The sequence below is a fragment of the Ascaphus truei genome, chromosome 1, assembly GCF_040206685.1.
Source record: "Ascaphus truei isolate aAscTru1 chromosome 1, aAscTru1.hap1, whole genome shotgun sequence".
Lineage (NCBI taxonomy): Eukaryota > Metazoa > Chordata > Amphibia > Anura > Ascaphidae > Ascaphus > Ascaphus truei.
This window is the reverse complement of record NC_134483.1, coordinates 47,092,352-47,111,813: the sequence shown is the minus strand read 5'-3', so window position 1 is coordinate 47,111,813 and position 19,462 is coordinate 47,092,352. Positions and strand designations below refer to the sequence as shown.

Below are 19,462 nucleotides of genomic sequence, written 5' to 3'. Positions count from 1 at the left end.
GTCTCTGTGAGTAAATACACTGACTGTAATTAATAACGCTGAGTTTGAAGCAGGGGAACCTGGTTCAATTCCCGGTGTCGGCTGCTTGTGACCTTGGGCAAGTCACTTTATCTCCCTGTGCCTCAGGCACCAAAAACATAGATTGTAAGCTCCACGGGGCAGGGACTGTGTCTGTATTCTTATGTGCTGTGTGCTGTGTACTGCGCACTGCACACTATACTGTAATTGTGAATCGCTTTCAGTCCCATGGGGAGAAAAGCACTATATGTATGTATGTCTTCATTTATATAGTGCCATTAGTGTAAATAGCACTTCACAGCAGTAATACACGTGACAATCATATAAATGACAAATAACAAATAATTCAAATAACACAACATGGGAATAAATGCTTCAGACATAAAAGTAACATTTAGGAAGAGGCGTCCCTATTCCAAAGAGCTTACAATCTAATTGGTAGATAGGAAGAACGTACAGACAGTGGGAGCGCATTCTGGTAAGTGTGTGTGTGTGTGTATACAGACAAACACACGCTAATAAGAGTTCTTTTAGAGTACATGCATTACACGGTAGGTCATTTAACAGCTTTGCAAATAGATTACTGTATTTAGTATCTCACACCTACATGTCATTTAGAATTCTAATCTGTGTAGGTGATTTGCAAGTACTAATGTACAACAGTAAGAGAGCGGGAGTGAAAGTATCCAGCATTTCCTTGTGTTGGAATTTCTTTACTGTTGTTTTCCTAATCCCTTAGGGGTTTAGCCAAGTAAACTGTGCTCCAGATATTTAGTCCAGTGCTCTGGGTATTGGTGAGCAGAGCTGTTCCAGAAGCCCATACACACAGACTAATGCTAGATAAACAGACCTCCTCTCTACAGTACTGTGTGTCTCAGTCAGCAGCTGGATGTGCCTCCTCCACTGGTCACTGAGCATGGATGCCAGCAGGTGATTAAGCTAATTAGAAGACTCATGGGATTTCCAAACCATATGATCATGGATTAACCCACAGAAGAGGTTTGTTCCTGATAGGAATCCCAAGGAAACAGAGCAAAAAGAAAGGGGGAATTATGAAGGAGCTTTAAAAGCCCAGAGGTATGACTTCATATTGCTAATTTCACATCAGTTACGATTTGGTTGTCTGCCGAATCATTTGTTAGTTGTATAATGAACGTCAGTGTTTTCATTGTAGTTTGTGCTATTTAATAGATTAGGTTTATTTTGCTTGAGTTAGTAACTGTGTTAAATGAATCCAGATATATATATTGTCAAGTTTTTTTTTTTTAGAGAAAATCCACATTACTTTCTGCTGTTTTATTGCAATGGGAAAACGCTGCTGAACAGTAAAGACATACAGTACTCTGGAATGTGAGGACATTCATATGTGTTTGTTTATGAAGGGTGCCGGAAGTATTTGTAATGACACAATGACTTAGTCGATTGTGTTATTGTTATGCAGAGATAACATTTTGCTTATTTAGTAAAATCCTATTGATTATAATCTACAACGGTACCAAGTGAAGTGCTATGTACATTAATGGCGCTATATAAATAAAGATGTGTGTGTATATATATATACACACACACACACACACATTTTAGAATTGGATAGAAGTAGTGCCCAATGCTTTTTATTAGATGTTGCGCAATTCTCTTTGTATTACCATCCTTTAGTGGAAATAGAAGTAGGTACTGTATATGTAATTCTAGCACTGTAAAGCTTTATGGTGGTAGTAATAGTGCAGTGGAGCCAACGCCAGTCCTTAAGCTCCCCCAACAGGTCAGGTTTTCAGTATATCCCTGCTTCAGCACAGGTGGCTCAATTAGTACATGCTTCAGTACAGGTGGCTCAATCAGAGCCTTGTTGGCTATGTTTGTCCTGTTTATTTAGAGCTCATATCTTACTCTCTTGGTCCTATTCTCCTTTCTGTTTGGTCCATTACTGTTTAGTTGTGTATACATTAACATTTCATGTAGTAAGATGTGTGCACCTAACCTTATTGCCATCTTGCTCGTAGCTTATACTTCTGACTATGAACAATACAGGAGCACCTACAGCAGGTTTCGTTATTTCCATATGAGTGATTGTTGAACGCGTTGCAAAGAGTCTCCTTTTAGTTCAGCTGGAAATGAATTAGAAATGATACAGAACAATGCCTATGTTGATATTTGTGTCCCAGCTGTCTCTCTCTCTTTTTTTTTTTACCAATACATTATCTAGCATTTGCTGCGTTCAAATGCAAAACAATGCACGGTTAATAGACACCGGATTTATTTGTAGTGTTGCTGCTGTTGTGATTTGCATTTAATCTGCATTTTCCTCAGATCAAAGGGTTCATTATTTGGTACTGAAGAGACTCTGCTGTGAAAACTTTGTTTAGGATTTCACATGAGGTTATGATTTCCTTTAGTGACAGATCCCCCTCCAAGACCATTATATACGGCGTCTGGGAGAAAACTCATTCTTGTACAATTCACACATGCAAGATTTCAAAACAAATCACATTCAGCGTGTTACAATAGAAAATACTTTATTTGTTGTATTCCCCTGTGGCCGTATTTGTCACAAGCGTGGGCACTTTTTACTATGTTCAACAAAACACAAGCAGTCCTTAATGCTAATGTCATGTACAGTGTAGTGACCGTTTCAGGTCAGCCACATTCGGTGAGTGCGGCAGCGGTCATTCTTTGCAGCATTTCCATTAGGTTTTGGAGATGTACGATCTGTCTACTGTGGCCAGGAGGATAGAAATGTGTCCACATATACTATGTAGGGACAGTAGAAGATGGTTGTTGGGCTAAGATTTGATGATCTACCTGTTTTTTTCACCAAGCAAACTCCTCTATATGATCTGCCCCCCACCCCAGGTACAAATATACTGTACTTTACATTTTGAGGTTTTCCAACCATTCACCTTGTTCCCTGGGAAGAGGGTTCTTTGGCAATGTATTAAACGGTGGAGTGCCTCAGATACTATTTCACCAGGTACCTGTGTAATGAAAGTATTCATTCTGTAACAACCCTTTCCATGAGCATATTGTGCTTTGGGGAACTGAATTTTGGGGGCTCTGTGTTTAGATGGGACATAGACTAGTGGGAATGTACAGTATTTACACTTTGCAGAGGAATGTAGGTGTTTTATCTCCTGTATTGGGTAGACTGCATTACTGTATTAACTATTGCAATTACAATATTATTCAGAACTGCGTTTCTAAAGGACGGCTGTCCGACGTGTGTTGACTGGTTTAATTCATGGTTCAATTCTAAACTGTAACGCTTGCGCTGCCCACGAGCATTACTACCACCCGGTACTGAGTGGGGGAAGTAGTAAACCACGCACCCACAGCAGCGGAAGCGTGCTTGGCAGGCAGATTGTCAAACGTAGTCGGGTCTGGGTTGGAGAGAGTGGGTTAGTTGATACTTGCCAAGGTCTTGGAATGGAGAGTTCAGAATGGTCAAGTCCGTTAGCCATGGTCTGGGGTTGGAGAGGTCAGAATCGTGGAAGTCCGTATAGCCGTGGTCTGGGGTTGGAGAGGTTTAGAGTCATGGAGGTCCGTATAGCCGTGGTCTGGGTTGGAGATATCCACAGAGTCGAGGGTAAGCCGGGGTCAGTATCCAGAGGGGTTCCAAAGTCAAAGCTGGGTCGGTACACGAAGAATTAACTGCAAGAGAACACAGGACAGGGAGCAAGGCACAAAGGACGCAGGAGCTCAAGGCTACAACAAGTTATGGTCAGCGATGTGGGAAAGGAACTGCAGGGTATTTAACAGGAACAGGAACCAGTAGCATGGGAGGCGGAGCGGAGGTGCGGCCTCCGGAGGCAAGGATTGGCTGCAGGAGACAAGTGGGCAAAACGAGTACTTGCCACGCAGCTGTGGAGCGGCGCACGTCGTCACGTGTGCGCGCCGCACGCGAAAGAAGCGTGACGCGTCCGAGGGGGCGAAGCTAAGCTCCGTGGCACACTATAAGAGCTGCAAGTGCGCGTAACACTCTGTAAGCAGAGCAGGGGTGCGCGCACGCGCTGGTGCCAGATCGGAGGTCTGAGATAAGACAGGTAAGGAGGGAACACGTCGCAAAGGACGTGTTCCCCCATTCCTTACATAAACACTGGTTCCAATAAGGCATCCACGTGACATGGTCTGGTGAACGCCTTGTTTTTCAGTGTAAGCCTCTAGAAGCCTAGCATTGCTGACACCTTTGGCAACGAAAGGGTATTGCATACTTAATCAATTCAATCTAGATTTTCAGACAATTTTCTATTTAACAAAAAATGTCCGATCGCGAAAATAATTGAAACTACATTTTATTTATTTACTAGCTGATATACCCGGCGTTGCCCGGGATGTAAATCCGTAATAGCTATTATTATTTATAAATAGTTGAAAAGAAACATGGAAGAAAATGTAATACGATATTGTTGTTTAAAAATGGTTTATTGTAAACACACCACAGTACAATGTATATTTTGGTGACATAAGTGATGTAAAAATGTGAGGTGTGTGTCCCGCTAGGGTGTGAGTGGGTGTGAGGCATCGGGTGGGTGTTCAGTACGGGTGGCGGGTTGGTAGTGAGTGCTAGCTGTGGGTGGGATTCCCGCTAGGGTGTGAGGCGGCGGGTGTCTGGTGAGTGCGTGCGGCGGTTGGTCAGTGATGTCGGTGCGTAGGGGTGTGAGTGTGGCGGGTGGGTGTGAGGCGGGAGGCGCCGGGTGGGTGGTGAGTGGGTGCGGCGGCTTGCCAGTGATGTCGGTGCGTAGGGGAGGGAGGCGGCGGGTGTGTCGAGTGTGGCAGGTGGGTGAGTGGCGGTAGGTGTCTGTTGAGTGAGGGCGGCGGCTGTGGGGCGCAGGGGTGTGAGGCGGTGGGTGGCTGAAAGGCAGAAGCGGGAGGCGGCTGGAGTACGGGCGGCGGGTGGGTGAAAGGCAGAGGCGGGAGTGCGGCGGGAATGCGGGCGGCGGGTGGGTGAAAGGCAGAGGCGGGAGTGCGGGTGAGAGGCAGTGGCGGGTGTACTGGTGGCGGGTGGGTGAAAGGCAGAGGCGGGAGGGCGGTGGGTGGGTGAAAGGCAGAGGCGGGAGGTGGCGGGAGTGCGGGCAGCGGGTGGGTGAAAGGCAGAGGCGGGAGTGCAGCAGGTGGGTGAAAGGCAGAGGCGGGAGGGCGAGTGAAAGGCAGAGGCGGGAGTACGGGCGGCAGGTGGGTGAAAGGCAGGGGCGGGAGGGAGGTGAAAGGCAGGGGCGGGAGGGGGGTGAAAGGCAGGGGTGGGAGGGGGGTGAAAGGCAGGGGGGGGAAGGGGGTGAAAGGCGGGGGAGAGGCAGGGGCAGGGGTGAGGGCAGGGGTGAAGGCAGGGACGGGGGGAGGAAGGCAGGGGCGGGGGGGGAGGAAGGCAGGGGCGGGGGGGGAGGAAGGCAGGGGCGGGGGGGGAGGAAGGCAGGGGCGGGGGGGGAGGAAGGCAGGGGCGGGGGGGAGGAAGGCAGGGGCGGGGGGGAGGAAGGCAGGGGCGGGGGGGGAGGAAGGCAGGGGCGGGGGGAAGGCAGGGGCGGGGGGGAGGAAGGCAGGGGCGGGGGGGGAAGGCAGGGGCGGGGGGGGGAGGAAGGCAGGGGCAGGGGGGAAGGCAGGGGCGGGGGGAGGAAGGCAGGGGCGGGGGGGAGGCAGGGGTGAGGGCAAGGGTGATGGCAGGGGTGGGGGGAGGAAGGCAGGGGTGGGGGGGAGGCAAGGGGGGGTGTCACTGTATGTCTATCCCTGTGTGTGTCAGTGTGTCTGTCCCTGTGTGTGTCAGTGTATCTGTCCCTGTGTGTGTCAGTGTGTCTGTCCCTGTGTGTGTCAGTGTGTCTGTCCCTGTGTGTGTCAGTGTGTCAGTGTGTCTGTCCCTGTGTGTGTCAGTGTGTCAGTGTGTCTGTCCCTGTGTGTGTCAGTGTGTCAGTGTGTCTGTCCCTGTGTGTGTCAGTGTGTCTGTCACTGTGTATGTCGGGGGGGTGGGATGGGGGGGTCAAAAAGGAGCTGGGGGAGGGGTCAAAAACGGAGCTGGGGGAGGGGTCAAAAACGGAGCTGGGGGAGGGGATCAAAAACTGAGCTGGGGGAGGGGTCAAAAACGGAGCTAGGGGGGTCAAAAACGGAGCTGGGCAGGGTCAAAAACGGAGCAGTAGCAATTCCTCACCTCAGGCAGCATCAGCAGTGTGGCCAGGGGTTGGAGACCCCTGAGTTAGAGCGCACCACCAAGGGAGCCATCTCATTGGCATGAGGCGGAGTGACGGGCCAAAGGTCCAATGTGATTGCCCCTAGACACAGGGACATACAATGTTTTCAAAAATATAGATATAGATCAAATGTTTTACCATGAATAATATGTCCTCCGCATACATGTGCATTTGTCACGAGTGTTCACCACAAACAAGGTGGGACCACGAGGCTGAGGTGGGGATATTGATAGCCACCGACCAACAACCGAGCAACCACGTCCGGAATGCAGAGTGGTAGTCGTGTAGCCGGGTCAGGGTAGGAGAGGTCAAAGTGGTCTAGGTACTTGCCGTGGTCAAGGAGAGGAGAAGGTCGGATAGCCGTCGATGCGGTGCCAGAGTCCAGGCGTAGAGAAGAGTAGTCGAATCCGTAGCCGTGGTACAGGGGTCAGAGAAGTCGTGAGTTCGGGTGCAAGCTGAGGTCAAAAATACAAAGCAGGAACAAGACAAGGCAACAGGAAGCAAGGAGGTAAGCACACAAGAAAGTTTATGCTCTGCCAATTTGCAAGGGGCTGGCTGAGCATATAAAGGAGAGAACCAATGGGAAGGCTGCAGGGAGTGAACATATCAGTATGCTGTATAGTGATAGGCAGGGGCAGAGCCCGTAGCAGCTGTGGAATAAGTGATCCCATTAACCCCTTGAGTGCCTGTGGCCACGCAGTCTTTGCACGTATTACGCGTGCGCTGCTCCTGTCGTCACATTGGCTGGACCTGGAGGCAGTCCCTGCGGTGTCAGTCTTCCTAGCAGCGCCTGCGCGCAGGCTGTGGCTAACGTGCGTCACCTGTGATGTGACGTGGGATGCATCACTGGGGCGGAGCCAGGAAACGGTCCCTGCGGTGTCTGCCCTTCCAGCAGCACGGTGCCTGGGCGCAGGTTGTGGCAGGCGCGCATCATTGGTGACGCCGCAAGATGCGTGATGAGGCAGGGCCATGCGCCGATCCTCACAGCATTTAAGCTGCCGTGCAGGATGTAGATCAATGATAACTGAAGACTAAAAATAGTAGGGGCCATAGAACTGAGCTTTACGGGACTCCACAGTTGACATCCAAGGGGTTAGAGTTATAGCCCGAGAGACACATATTGGGATCTACTCGATAGGTAGGAGTGAAACTAATTTAAATCATGCTTTCCTATTCCAGATCACTAAAACTTGTTTAACAGATAACATGACCAACAGTATCAAAAGCCTTTGCATAATCTACAGTAGGAATATTGCACCAATAAGTTGTCCTAGTTCCATTCCACACTGGATCTCATTGTAAATTTTTAAGGGGGTAGTTACTGTGGGTGGTTTGGACGAAAGCCAGATTGGAATTGGCTAAGAAAATTTTCTTGGTATAGTAATCACTTCATTGGGATTGGACACATTTTTCCATGACTTTGGATATTATTGGGAGAAGAGAGACTGGTCTGTAGTTGGAGACACTTTTTTTTTGTCTCCACTTTTGTTGGCTGGGATAACTTCGGCCTTTTTCTAGGTCTTGGGGATATGACCTGAAGACCACAATAGAATTGATTAGGGAGTCAAGCAGTATGGCTACGACAGTTGTAGGAAATTTGCTTGAAGTAGGTCAGGTCCACATTGGCTGTTTAGTTTTAATGTTAGGAGTGCCTGTGTAATCTCCTTCATATACTGTTGCGACCGGGCTGAGTCTAATGCGGCTGCCCCGCAGTTTAAAAATAGCACTGGCGGCGCGCGGCAGTCATCGGCCGAAAACCGTCCGGTTTTCCCGTGCCTCGGGCGCTTTCAATAGTAAGCGCCATAAGCGCTTATCTATTGAAGCGGCCGCCACGCGGGAAACTCCGTTTTTAAACAGAGAACAGCCCCGCGGCTAGCCCGCTATGCGCCCGGCGAACGTTAGACTCAGCCCGACCGCATCAGTAATGGGACAAATTGAAAATTGTAAGCACAGGAGGAGACAGATGAGATGAGTAGGAGACGGCGGAGTGTAGTGTGCACAGAGAGGAGCAGACACACTTGGGCTGAGTCCCCGCTGGCGCTGAGCACGCTCATGCTTGGAGAGCGCTCCAAGCATGAGTGCCGGGTGTCCTGCATGTACGCGCGTGCGGGGGGAGGGGCATTGAGCGTGCTGGAAAGTATCATTTTTTTTGTTTCCATAAGCGCCGATTGCCGGTGAGCGTGTGTGCCCCCGCACGAGCGCGCGCAGGGACTTACATATATCTATATATGTAAGTAACCGTGGCAAGCGCTGCCCGCTCAGCGCTAGCGGGGATGCAGCCTAAGGCAGGGAGTGCAAAGAGGAGCAGGGCATGATGGAGGAGAGAGTAGGGTGGGGAAGAGGGGACAATGGGCAGCAAGGAATTACAGGGAAGGGTGAAAAAAAAGCGTAATGTTTAATAACCTTTCAGATCTCCTTGGTTGGCGTATGTTACACAGGGTATAGCTAGTGTATTCTTAAATTACTCCGCTTACATTATCTGTTCTTAGATTGCAGCTCAAACTGCTGTGAATATTAATTACAAATTATCACAAACAAGAAAGTGTTACAAAGATGCTTGAGAGGTGGGCTAAAACCTCCTTTAGAAATCAAAGGATGCTAATTATATTATAACTCATTAACAATGGCAATAAGAGTTGAATTAAAAACAAAAAGTACTAAGTGTTTAATACTACAGAACTGATTTTTTTAAAAAATAAGCATGTAGGAAATTGCATGGATAGGCGCTTTAAGATCCTTGGTGGTGCCAGTTATGTTTGTATCTTTTCTACAAGGCATCCCTAAAATGGTAACGCACAACAAGGTCGGATGTAACCCATAGCAGGTGGCCCCCCTTACCCATGCCTCACTTTGCAGAATAACAGTCTCACAGACTTTTAAGATTAATGTTTAGAAAAAAAGGGCAGAATCTGGGTCAGGTATTGGGTTGATTCTGTGCCAAGGGCAGTTGGTAAGGTCAGCCAGAAATTATTGTGGTTTAAAGAATCGAAATGTTCCGGTGAGTAGAACTTTAGGGTTTGAGTTGAGTGGTTTGATTCTCCTTGGATAGTTCCCTATTGCAGTTCCCTTATTGGATTTAAGTTTGACTCTAAGCTCTTGTATTTTATTTCAATTGGCCTATGAGGAGTCTTGCTGATGCAAGGCCATCACCTTCCCCAATTCCAGCGAGAGCGCATTTATCGCTTTCCTTTTTTGTTTGTCTATTTTAATTAAATTAAGCGTGTAATTCAAATTCCTATGTATAAATATAGCTACTTAAAACCAGAGACAGAACATGAAACACAGACAGAGCTCAGTGCTACATCCTATGACACAAATATACAGTACAGTGCCTAAATATATATATACTGTATAAGTATCTTTTGAATAAAATGGTCTTTTAGTTTAACTCTTTGGCCCCCCCGTTTGCGCACCGCTGAACTACATACTAAAAAAACACATAACAGGAATTCAAACAAAATGTTTTGTTTCTATTCTTGTTTTGTGGTTTTTAGTACGTAGTTAATAAACTTTTTTTTTAATTTTTCTATCTACCAGTGAGTTTGTGATATTTTTCCTTGGGTCCGCTGTCCTATCAATCTCCTTTTGTTGTACTGTCCTTGGAATACCTGTAGCACTATATTGTCACCTTGTTTTTTCGCTGCCATTATTGCAGTATATATTTGTTGAGGGGAGTTTAGCCCTTAAACATTCTTGGAGATCACATAAATGGCCATGAGATGGCTAAAAAGGAAAGCCTATCCATTTGTAAGCATTTGCGACTAGATATAAGTAGAACCATGATACTGTGCTATATGTCTGAGAACGCCTAGGAGGAAGACCATTCATCCAACAGGTAGTCTTGTTTGTAACCATGACCGTCACCTCTCCTTCTGGGGAGTGGGGAAAAAAGGGGGAGTGGGGAAAAAAGGGAACGAGAGGTAGATGGAGCCAAAGTCCCATTAAGAGAACTGAAAGGCCCAGAGAGTTCCTTTGGGGAAGAAAACCAAAAAGCTAGTAGACACTCATAGGGGAAACTGCAAATAGCGGCCCGAGGGGATCAATCTATGTTCAACATTTGAACTAACATATGAATCGTCTCCGGCCCGTTTTGGGGGAGAACCCTTTTAGAATAATGTTTTAGCGGAACCCAAAACCCTAATAACCTTTAGCTAGATGTCTCCTCTCCTTCAGTGCTTTTAAGTACAGACGAGACCACGAGTATTCTAAAGCTTGCCTTAAACTAGCCCGGTTACATTCTGGGTATGTGCTGGGTGTAAAAAATGGAGAAAGGCAGTGCACTGCCAAAAAGACAGGAGGAGGCTCACAGTAAAATTAATCCTTTAATCTTGATCTGGATACAACATAACCCCTAAAGAACTAAAAAAACACACCTACGCAGTACGGGCCGTGTGCCCTTCAACTTCCACCTAGGACCTACATTCAATAAACAGTCATAAGGCTCCAAATATGAGCTAGGTGTATATACCATGTATAATAAAAGTATAGCTATACCTCAGCAGAGTAGATACAGTAGTATTGAATGGATGGAAAGTGCTGTTTTACTATATAGCATCAACCTGGCCTCTGGATACATTACGAGACCCCCTCTTTTCCTTTATTCACTGGATGCTCCAAATATAAGATCTGACTAAAACACGTTTATATTGAGAATACCTGGGATATGTAGAGAAAATACAATCTACCCCAAAGTTGCATCTGCCTATTATACTGTATATCAACGCAAAGCTCCAGCCTCTATTGAAACGAAGTATAGGACTCTTAAACATGTGGTGGGTAACTTATATAACATTGATAAACATTGGTATGGTGCTCCTGCTGTTGGGGGCCAAGTGGGCAACCCATATTATTGTTGTAGCCCATGTTTAACCGTAGCTGTCTTTAGCTAACAGGTCTTCACATAGTGAAGTGTTGAGTCTAGAAAATGAACATACAACTTGTGGGGTTAACATAACATATACAGGGGGCATAGAATATCACTTCATCACTAACCCTCCGTTAAACAATATACTTTGGCTTATACCATAATGGGAGCGGGCAAACATGAGGTAAGTGAAAAGCCCCAAGTAGACATTAAGAAACCTTATAATAGAACATCTAGTGGGGACGGTAATTATGAAACATGTACACATTAGTAAACCCTAGTATACATCTTTCTAGGTATATAACTGTAGTTAATACCGTCCAGGTATGATGCGACCTGGCACATAGTCTGGCCCAAGATCAATACAGTTCTCATGGATCAAATCCACATTGCTTCTCTGCTGTGGTCTTGTGGTGTGCAGGCCTCCGTTTACACCTCAGTGTGGATCACTTCACTCAAGGTGCAGCAGGCCTGCTTTGGGGCATCGGGGCCTCCAGGTCTAGCTTAGGTAATGGTATATTCAGACCTTGAAGTAACTTTAGGTGTTCTTCAGGTGTGTCTGCCAAGTGAGTAGAGAGGTCCTGGAGTACAATGATTCTGCACAGGAACCCCCACTGGTACTTTTCTTGGTGGTCCCACAAGAGCTTGAGCTATGGCTCGCAGAGTTCCTTGCTATAGTAGGGTCACTAGTGAAAGGTCTGAAAAAATTGGTAAAATGGATTCTTCATGGTAACTGAACCGGCTTCTCTGGCAGCTGTTAAACTGTGTTCCTTGCTCTTATAAAAGTGTAGGCATGTAAACATGTATCTGGGCCTATCTAGGTCCCCGTATCACGACTGAAGGGCTCTGTCTATGAGAAGTGAGTCTGCAGTCAATATCAGAACCAGATCTTTAAGTAAGAGGAAAAGATATATATATTTTTTGTCTTTGACAAACAACTCCATGTCTCATTGGGAGTAACGGCCCGCCTGTTCATCTTCCTCGTCAGCTTCAGAATCTATGCTGTCTCATTGGGAATCGCTGCCATTTTGAGGCCCGTGTGTAGGCTTTGAGTCTCTTCGGGAGAATTGTGAGCCATCCTGTGTGTTTGTTTGTTTTGCTTCTTCTAGGTTGCATTATGTGCCTAGTTGATGTTGACAGCCTTCAGCTGATGTTCCTATCAGTTTGGTTGGGTTTTAGTTTTTTTTTACTGTGCGATCTCCCCTTGCGTGTCAGTGCGCTCTTCCTATGTGACCATACTCATCACGTATGCGCCCCCAAGTTCTGTGATTCTTAATCATGTATACTCATTGGTTTGATACAACCCTTTGAAATGTTATTTAACATTAAACAGAATGGATTTGCTAGATCTGTTTGTTAAATCAAAGCAAGTTCTGTAGATGCCCTTGTAACCGATGACAAGTACCTTTTAATGTATTCTAAGGTTGTCCACTAAATCATGGCTTATTTCTTTCCCATAAGAACTGACCATTAATAATGTTCTCAATTGAATCTAGCCATTTCGGGGGGAAAGAGCTAGTGGCAAATGAAATGCTAATTAAACAATCTTGTTGGCTTTTAACTATTTTGACTACAGACATTTTCCTGGCTACAGTAATGTCAACTTTAACATGTTATGTGATCACATTCTACTCTGATATCAGCTAACAGTGTTTGTAACTTGTCAACCCTTGTTTTTGAGAGATTATTTCTAATTGTATCCTGAAGTATGTGATTTCTTCTTTTCTCTGTGAAAATACAATGATTTAATGAGCTAAATTGTAAATAATCTGTAAAATGTTTTGTTTTTAATCCAGAGACGATCTCAAAAGTGTGCAGTGTAGTAAGTGTGTAATAGCCAAAATTATGTTTGATGTTATTACAGTATGATTAACTGCATACACTGGCGACACACTTTATTCAAGCTCGGCTAGTCCCACGAATTCGGGTATACCCGGGTGTATTGAGGTTTGTGACTGTTTTCTGCCCGAGTGCATTGAGGTATTTTCCAGGCAGGGATTGAAGCATTTTATTCCCGCTGGCTGCAATACTGCACAGTATATATATATATATACTGCATTACAATTCATGAATTTATGCCATCTGGTAGACACGCGAAGCATTGCAGCCTATTAAATCCTAATCATTATAATTTAACAGATCAGCCGCCCATCAGCCAGGCATGAACCCAGGCTGGGAAGGCAAACGCAACGGGGCTTGTCAGAGGCGAGGAGCGGCGCATTCCAGGTATCTGCCAGGTACATACTGGGTATTTGCTCGAATAAAGTGTGTCGGTGCAGTACATGACATTTGCAATGGTAGTACCCATTATTTCTTTCTTATTACGTAAAGCTGCTGTTAGGGGGCTTAGTTGTCTTAATGAACAATAATCGAGACAAAGGACAACGCTGTTTTGAACCTCTGATTTGGGATTAAAAATGATGACGTTTGCATCTTCAAGTTGCTCTGAAAATATTGAAAGCAGAAGTGTCATCAATCATGGTTTCTTCTAAATCACCCATCGCATCATCTGGCCTGTGGGGAATGCTCCTCCCCTTCAGGTGAGAGTAGAACAGACCATTACTGACTAGATACAATAGGGGCCTTCCCTCTTCTGGTCAGTATTTTCTGTCCTACTGAAGTTGAGATTCGGATGTTTGGTGCTCACCGTATATCTTGGTTGTTTTTCACTGAGGCTGCCTTCAGGGCACCTATACCAGGCTCAGATTTCCCTACTCGTCTCTGTGGGTGCCCAGGAAAAAGTAGTTGCCCACCTGCTGTTTTGTGGATTGAACTGGAGTTGGGCTTGGCGTGTTTACTTCTGGCCTTCCACCTTTGCTTGTGTCTTCTAGCTACACACTGCCTAGGTACTTCCATTTTGTCAGTTTAACACAAATGTTTTCCATGGGCCGAAAGTGGGCCTTATCTAGGTGTGAGACCAATGGGATGCTGTCAGATGGCTTGATGGGAGGATTAGGGTTGTGTGTCAGGAGGATGTCACTGGGAAAGGGGTGGTCTCTTAGTTTTTGAGCTCAAGGTAAGCTTTTAAGTAGGAAGGCAGATGCTGATGTTGCCTTCTGTGCACCTAATGGCTCTGGCTCTCCTAGCCTGGTGTGTAAGCATGTCAGAGGGAAAGGCCCCATCTCCTGACACTAACGAGGATTTGTAGAAGCCTTAAAAGGCTTTATCTAAAAGCAAGCAGTTATAGTAGATTTGTGCGAATTGTGAAACTAAGTTGCCTAATGGCTATAACACAAAGTTATGTGCGTATTGCATTAAGAAAAGAGAGAAGGTCCGGACTTACGGTATAGCACCAGACAGAGCAGCAGCAGAAGACTGAGCTCTGTGAAGGCTCCACCAGATCGCAGCCAAAAAGGCAACAATCTGCATACAAAAAATAAAAAGGCACTAGAGGAGTAGGGAAAGCTAGAGGAGAGGCTCCGTAGCATTTTAAAGTCAGATTCCTCCCCCCCAAAAAATTGAGGGGGGTTCTGTTTTGGTGCTAGGCAAAGTGAAAGCAGTGTGCTGAGCTCTGCAGAAACCCGGCTAGTAATCACCCAAAACAGCACTAACCTGAACAAAAAGTGACAGGCAAGGAGAGAGGAAAGGGTCCCAAGTGAGCTGGATGGAAAAATATCTCTCCAAAAAAATCCAAGATGCCTCCAAAGCAGCAGCAACGTCCTGAGAAGGCAGAGAAGAAAAAGGAAAAATCCAAGATGGCTGCTGACTTCATGGAGCAGCATGCAGAGAATCAGCAGGATGTCTGCGACCCACAGGAGAGTGAGGGACACGGAGCAGAGAGAGCATGGTGAGGTGGCCAGAGCTGTGGGGAGGGAAATCATGCCAACTCTGACTAAAAGCTTTGAAAAACTGCAGAGAGCCATAGAGTATCTTAAAGGGGAGCTCACCTCCCAGAGCACCAGAATAGGGGAGGTTGAAAATAGCGAGTGACCTGGAGGAAAACTCTGCAGCGCTGCAACTAGAAATGCAGACTTTAAAAAGAAAGAATCAGTCCCTAGAGGAAAAAATGGATGATCTGGAAAATAGATCACAGAGAAATTATGTGAGCATTATTGGGATCCCAGAGTCTGTGAAACCAATACAATTAAGGGACTTTTGCTCCAAATGGATACCAGAGAAACTGGGAATTAATCAGGGTGGAGCCCAGGTCAAGATGGATATGGCCCACAGACTAGGTCAGATCAGACCTGGGCAAGAAAACAGACCCAGGGCAGTAATGGCAAGAGTCCTAGATTTTGCAGAAAAAGTGAACCTGCTACGGGCATATAAAAGTGCTGACAGCCTAATATTTGAGGGACATCGGATTCTGTTATTCCAAGACTATTCAGCAGCGGTGTCAGATAAAAGGAGCGAATTCAGCCAGGTGTGCAGCTTTTAAGGCCAACAAAAAAAATTACACTAAGCTACCCTGCCACGCTGAGAGTCTTCATGGAGGCAGGAACAAGAGTGTTCAACACGGCAGAGGAAGCGGAAAAGTTCTTACAGAGACCCGAGATAAAGGCTCTGGGGGCGAATCAAGAAGCAACGGAAGAAACAACAAAAGCCCCAAAAGGAGAGAGGCCAGCAAGAGACCAAGCGAACAAAACGATGCAGAGGAAGAGAGTGCCGGGACTTTAAAAGTATCTTGAGAACTTGGAATGGTGCAAAGGACTAAAAGAAGTACTTGGGGTATCCTGCGATAAAAGATTGAAGGAGGGGAAAAGTTTGTGGAGCAGAGGGGACTAGAATAATTACCTTGTTAACAGGTATTGCAGCAGGCTGAAGTTCAAGGCAAAGCTTGGTGCGTTAGTAACCAAGTAGTTATATAAAAAAGAAAGTTATGCTAATACAAGCAGCAGTAAATATGTTTATATAAGGAAGCGGTGAGGGGTATAACAGGTTAATAAGGCCTAACGTAGTTCGAAAAGCCAAAAGCTTATTAGTCAGGCATAACTTGAAGGATATATATGTAACAGTGTTTCCCCCACCCGGTGGGAGATTTGGCCATTATGGTCATGTGGTGCATGATACCTGCTGGTAACAGGAGGGCTGAGTCATCCGCCGATGGTAGTGGGGACACAGGACTAGGCTTCTGGGGTTCATATCCCACATATCTCTTTAGCAGTGCTGCGCCTCCATTTGCCGTAGACTCCATGGAACTGAAGGTGATCTCCCACGGTAGAACGTATTACCTCTCCCCCCAGTAAGGTGACGTACCAGGCAGGAGGTATAACAGGAACAGGTTTGTTACTCTTCTGTACAGTTACAGAAACAAGGCAGGTTCTGCCCGATGCAGTACTCTCAGCTATTCACTAAGGGATGGTCCCTGGACCGGAAATTTGGCATCATCTAAACCTATAACGAAAATACAGAAAGCTAAGTGGGAAATCTCAACTGAACCCAAAGAAATATCTTTATCATTTCAAGAATACTATCAAAAATTATATGGAAAGAGCGCGGAAAATGCAGAGGTAATGGAGGATTTCATGGGAAAATTACAGTTGCCTAAATTAACAAGGGAAGATCAACAAAGATTAAATGAGCCAATTTCCATAGAAGAAATATCAGTCGATTAAAAAATGTAAAAATGGCAAATGTACCAGGGCCCGATGCATTTGGGGCCGAATTCTATAAAATCTTCAGTGAGGAAATAGGCCTACCACTTAAGGAAGCGTTCAAAGTTATATTAAAAACTGAAGAATACTTAGAAACGGGCAAGATGGCTTTCATAAGGATTCTTCACAAGGAAGGGAAAAACCCACTAAATCCAGAATCATATAGACCAATTTCATTATTAAATCACGATGCCAAGATCCTCTAAAAAATATTAGTAGAGAGTCAAGCATCAATCCTACCAAAATTGATCCATACAGATAAATCTGGATTTGTAAAGGGGACATCCGGTAAACATTATTAGGAAAGTTATATCTGCCGTAAACTGGACCAAATCTAATATAGAAAATAACAAAAATAATATTATGTCAATAGACGCCGAAAAGGCTTTTGATAATGTAAGCTGGAAGTATCTGTTCCAGGTACTGCAAAAAGTGGGGACTGAGGGACCTTTCCTTAGGATAATACAATCAATTTACGCAGATCCAAAAGCTAAAATAATGGCAGCGGGGTTACTGTCTCCCGAATTTAAATTATACAGAGGTACGAGGCAGGGGTGCCCTCTGTCACCTTTGCTCTTTAATTTAGCTATCGAGCCTTTGGCCGAATATCTGAGAAGTATAGAAAGTTTCAAGGGAATCAACATATTGAAGTATGAGGCTAAATGAGCTCTATTTGCGGACGATCTGCTGCTTCTAGTGTCTAATCCGGAGGAGGCTTTGCCCAACATATTTAAAGCTATTGGGAATTTGGTAAATTCTCAGGGTTCAAAGTTAATGTTACAAAAACAGAAATATTAATCCTCACAAATAAGAATGATGTAAAATGGGATGAGAAGTTACCCTTTAAAAGGACAAGGAAATCTATAAAATATCTAGGTATTAATAGTGCAGCGGACCTGGGAAAACTATAAGCAGACAATTTTAAGAGTATTTTTCAGAAGGTAATAAAGGAACTGGAAGGGTGGCAGAACCTCCCTCTGAACCTGTCAGGGAGATGCCATCTGATCACAATGGTCAGCTTTGCCAGAATTCTGTATCCCTTACACATGTTACCATTACTAATAAAATACACAGATACCAAAGAATTAAATAGAGCATTTAGTAGGTTCATTTGGAGAGCAGGGCGGTCCAGAATAGCATTAAAAAAACTACAACTATGCAGATGTAGCCCCTCTTCTCGGGTGCCCCCCCCCTCTGTACTAGGGTCTGGCTACGTGTCTGTGGGTAGTACATACCTGTAGGTAACAGAAGGGCCTGAGTCTCCCGCGATGGTATGGGGGTAACAGGACCAGGTTTCTGGGGTGAATGCCTCTGTTCTTTACTCAGTGGTGCAACGTCTCCATCTCTGTTAAGCCCCAGGGATATGGGGTGGAACCCTTACAGAGAGTCCCCCTCTCAGGGACGAGAGATTCCAGTCTCAGAGGGTCTTTACTGTATGTAAAAATCAGCAGCAGCTCTTTATTCGGTGCAGGAATGGCAGCAGGATCACAGACAGTCAGGTACAGCTTGTCCCCCTCCTCCAGACTGCTCTCCCTCAGGATGGTATCTCTTTTCCCTGCCTCCACCCCAACCCACGGGCACTCAGGGTGGGGCTAGCTCTTCCCCCACCCCCTACACAGGGTGAGAGGAATTGGTCCACCTATAGCTCACTAGGCCCTACTCCTCAGGAACCTAGCTAGTTCACATACTCTGACTGTCCAGTCAGACACTCCAACACTAACTCCTCAGGACTGAACCCAGGACTGAACAGAACTGAACCCAGGACTCAACTACTGTCACTTACAGGAACAGCCACACACTAAATAGAGACAGCACTCCCCTTCATGACATCAGCAGGTACCGCCCCTGTGTCTATGCCTTCCACACAGGGTCAGGTGACCTACTTCCATCACTCAGAGCAGGGCTTGATGTGGGGGAAACCCATAACTACTGGCAGCCTGCCCTTACCAGGGCTTATACCGGTAGGAGGAAATACATATAGCCCTATTTCTTACCAGGGCTACACTCTCCCTGAGGTGGAATCCAATGGTCCCCACTTGGACCTAATTACGTACCATCCTGCAGGTGAACAATCTGGAAATACAAACACAATTGATTAGTGCATAACATCAGACTGTCCCACCCGGATGGCGAATTAATGATAAGGTACCTCCCAACATGGAGACCCAACTAATAGTAATGGTGCGGGTCAGGTTTTCTAACTTCCTGCCCATTGTGGTCTGTCACTTTAACATAATAGGGCTGTACTGACCCATACTCCGGCCTATACACCACACTTTTCATGTAAATTACACTATTCATGTAAATACTCCTCCCAGCCTCGGGCCCTACCTCTAGGTACAGGAGAAAATGCAACAGGGTTAGACACACGTATCACACTTGAATATGGTATCTCCCCATCAGACCCTTCATCACTGAGTTCCCAATCCCTCCAATCCTTAGAATATTTGGGCGTCTTGCTCAACTTATCCCCACTAGGACCCGGTGGCATGACACGTGACGGGGCAGGGGCAGTGGCCGGGGCAATGTCGCTAGGGGCAGTGACCAGGGAATCAGCAATGTCCGGTACAGTGTCTGAGTCGGGCAATGCCACGACCAGTGGGCATCTTATGACTTGCCCTGTCCGCCGTGCTTCGTGCTCCTCTGGTGGCAACTTGGGCCTTGAGTGTCGCAAGTGCTGCTTCCATGGCCGCTCTCCTCTTTGAAGAAAACAAAGCTTCCGGGCCTCTGTGCCAGGGGGACCCGGAAGTGACGTCATCGCTGGTGGCCGCGGAATCCCCATCCGCTCCGTGGTCTCGCACCGGAAGTGCGTCGCGGAC

The 19,462-nt window shown here is 46.1% G+C and overlaps 1 protein-coding gene across 3 annotated transcripts in view; it reads left to right on the top strand.

The window, feature by feature from the left end:
• Window positions 1-19,462, top strand: part of PDZD2 (PDZ domain containing 2) — a 385,311-nt gene that overhangs the window by 135,298 nt on the left and 230,551 nt on the right. Inside the window, exon 1 of one of the 3 annotated variants that reach the window (XM_075587505.1) lies at window positions 817-1,095. The exons of the other annotated variants lie outside the window; for them this stretch is intronic. The gene's annotated coding sequence lies outside the window, so the exon portion shown is untranslated. Of the gene's footprint in view, window positions 1-816; window positions 1,096-19,462 lie in introns of those variants that run through there. 3 annotated transcript variants of the gene reach the window in all.